General features: G+C 34.3%; 1 pseudogene; it reads right to left on the bottom strand.

The window, feature by feature from the left end:
• Positions 1 to 1104: 1104 nt before the first annotated feature.
• Positions 1105 to 3013, bottom strand: LOC138310057 (uncharacterized; annotated as a pseudogene).
• Between the last annotated feature and the right edge of the window lie 929 nt (positions 3014 to 3942).

The raw sequence follows: 3942 nt of genomic DNA on the forward strand, positions 1-3942 counted from the left end.
ATAAATGCCCAGGTGACATATATATGGTGTTCATGAAATATCTCTCTGATATTTTTCAAACTGCAAATTTCATGTGTTGATGTTTTTCACTTTTGACTGTATTATATACACTGTATGTAATCTCAAATCAAACGAGGGGCAAAATGTGAAATATAATTATATTGTATTTAAAACATTGTTGAAATTGATAATTAAATATTTAAAACATTGTTGAAATTGATATAATTTTAATATTTAAAACATTGTTGAAATTGATAATTAAATACCGGTATTTAAAACATTGTTGAAATTGATATTTAAAGTGAACAGTCGGGCAAGGATGGCTAAAGTCGGTAAAAATGGTGTAAATGTATCCAGTATAATTTCTTATGAAATGGAAAAACAAAATCTCTCGTCAAAATCTGTCTGCGTACGAAGAAATTAATTTAAAGTATGGAAATTCTAAAACGTCCTCCCGGCTCACTATGTCCGTGGTTACATTTCCACGCAGCCTCGTTTTCAATGCTTTCAACTTTTCTTTACTTTAATGGTCAGAACTGGGAAACTAAGAAGAACTTGACCGTCGTATTAATATGTGAGAACTTTTGGAAGGCAAATGAACGCATTTAGACTGGTTTTCTTTGCCCGACTATTCACTTTAAATATCTAAAATATGTAAACATACATATAAACTAAGAAGTAGTGCTTACTACCTTAAGAAAGTAAAGTGATGTCTATGATTTATAAAGCAGAACAAAATCTTTGTAGTATGGCACATATAAATCTATTATATATATTAATAGAGTGTATGTATACCTATTGTAAGTTGTGCTTTTAATATTTCGCTGATATAAAGTGGTATCACATTGCATTAATTTCATTTTACCTCTCATACACATAATAAAAGACAAGCATATACAGACTATTACGCTCTGATTTCAAATTAACTTTTGGACCTTATATAACTTCTACAAATATTCAGAAACCAATCCACATATTTATATACAGATAATGCAACTCTTCAAACAATTGCATACGCATTAACAAAATCAGCAATTGCTTGATAATAGCAACAAGGATAAAATATGAATGACATATATAAGGTGAATAATTTCATTTTGCAAGTCACTCTTCTAATGACTCTTCGTCGCTGTGATCAACCATAACTGGTTCTGGACTAGCTGCATCCATCAACAACTGTGACCAATCCTTTCCTACATGAAATTCTTTGTCAGAATGTCTCAGATACCATATTACCGAAGCAACATGTGCACACGAACCTAACAGTTCTGGCACCAGTCCGACATTTGCAATACCATCCTTGAATTGAACATTCATCAAACATAATCCACAATTGGTGCACTTTTGAACTCACATGCCTGCTCTGTATTTTTGCACTGATAATGTTACTCTCCACTTGACATACTGAAACCTCATACCCTCCTGTGGCATTCATGTGTTCCTTTGTGTATCCTCGAGCCAGTTTTATCTGATAAACACCAAGCGTTAGATTACGCAGATCCTCTTCTGACAACACTGGAAAAAGAATGGACGCACTACTATCGATTTTGGTCCATAGACTCCTTTTAGATGCAAGCCCTTCTTCTTCAATCTTCGCCTGTAAGTTGTTTTTCTGTTTGGACAGAAACAACATTTTTGTCCCTAATAACTCATCCTGTTGTGTATCACCCGTGCTAAGCTCTAACCGATACTTGTTGCAAATGGCACATACGATCCTAAACATATCGCCAATGTAGGGTATCTGTGAGTTCGGTAGTATTCTGTCCAAGTACTTCCATGTCTTCAGACGGCCATTCACAGACTCCACCACCCATCTGAAATTGTACAAAATATTGTGCCTTAGTTTTATCAAACTCCAGAATTCAGTGAAATAAATTCAAAGCCCATAGTATGACCATAATTTCTACTAAGGCTGAAATTATAAAGTAGAAATGTGAGCAATATATTTTTGAATGTTGTTGTTCTGATTACACGAATAAGCAACCTAATGTTACAATGAGTGTTATTCATTGAATTGATTAAATAAGTTTCCTTTGATATTCTTTATTTGGTAAATGATATTTGGAAAGCGAATGAATAATACCATAGAGGCAAGAATTAATGTACTGCAAACAAAAATTACCTAATTTTGGTCACAAGACGGGAAGCATTGCTCTCTGCTGTAGTGTGTTGTCTTTTCTTGGAAAATGTTGGCATCTCTGTTTGTATTCCGAGTTCTTGTAACAGCTCAACAGAATCTCGAAATCCCCTGTCAACTATAACCACATCATTATCTGTAAGCCAATCATTTATTTCTTCAAAGTTTCTTCTAATAATGTGATTAAGGATGCCTGCATCATTATTTTTGCTGTCCGCAAAGTACGGTCCTAAAACACTTACAATGTATCCTGAAGTTGTAACAAACATCATAGGTTTTACCAGTGGCTTATGCTTGTGTATACTATAACTTCTACGTTGGAACAAATATTGACCACTCTTCTGGATGTATATATATGTTCCATCGATAACTAGAATAGCTGGCTGCATAAGTCCTCCAAATAGGGTCTGTGCCAAAGGTCTTGTGTGTTTCGTAATTACATCCTCACGGCTGATATGTTGGAATCCTAAGTATGATGGGATGAAATCCTTTACAATAGCGTTTATTGCTGATGAAACTGCTCGCCTGATGGAATCCTTTCCTATGTTAAACACGGTTGACAGCATTTTATTTGACATACCTCCTTTCAACTTGGTGAGAAATATACCAACACATGATTTCATCCTTCTGTTCTTTGTATTGCGCAATGAACTTTTCAAATGAGAACACAAGTCATAAAATTGTTCCTTATCTAACCCTGTGAGTACTAAATAATCATCACTACTGAAGGCATCAGGAGAATCAAAATCAATACGTTGATCTTTGCTTTTGTTGGCGGCATCTCTAATACTTGAAATCAAATCTGTGATATCTGTTCTGTTCATAGACGTAGAATCATGGGATGCTACAATGTTTTCCAATGCTTCAAAGTTAAAAAGTCCATTTGACATGTTTACAGAACAACACCTAGCACCACTTGATAATAAAATGCCTTTTCGTAAAAACAAATTGTACTTTGTGCCGCGTGGTACTACAACTAAATGGGAGTGAGAGTCTTGACAAACAACACACTTAGTGTGACTTCCACCTGTTGAGGGTATTGACAACGTCATGTTTCTTGGAGAAGACAGTCTGCTTTTCTTCGCTGAAAAAGTACTCTGATCAGTTGATTGTTTGAAAATGGTCGAAGAAGGAATGTTTGATAGTCGATGTCTATGATGTTGTTGACGGCACTTACCACAAATCACGTCGCCATCTTGTGTTTGGATTAGAAATGTTTTCAACAAGTACTTCTTCAATGACTTATCTCCATTGACAGGCCGCCGCTCTGTTGGTTTTGTTCGTTTAGAACAAACCACACAAGGGTATGCCCTTGGTCCCATTCTGAAATACATGCAACGTAAAAATATATCAGACTTCAGAAAAACGTGAGCGACATTTGATTTAGACTAAATAATTTTACTTAACTGATTAATTATGCTATATTGATACAACAAACCGATTAAACATTTTACATTAATTATGTTAAATAAAATCAAGGCTCAGTAAAGAAGCTAAATGACAGCAAACAGGGATTATATTTTAATCTTCACGGAACATGTGTAATACAAGAAACAAACAGTTTATAGAAAATAAACAGGATTGTAAATAAATTAACGATGTGGTCACTAGTCAGTCAGTAACAGAATTATCAATGGGAAGGGGTCAATTGCATAACAAAAATCACGCTATACACTATAGTATAAGTAAAGTAATCTAAAACTATATTTAGACACATCGATAAACGCATTTGATAATATTAGCTTTCATTATATGTGATAAAATGTCTGATAAAAGAAAGCAAGTTGAAAACCATCTTGATTTAA

Source organism: Argopecten irradians, chromosome 16 (genome assembly GCF_041381155.1).
Source record: "Argopecten irradians isolate NY chromosome 16, Ai_NY, whole genome shotgun sequence".
Classification (NCBI taxonomy): Eukaryota; Metazoa; Mollusca; class Bivalvia; order Pectinida; family Pectinidae; genus Argopecten; species Argopecten irradians.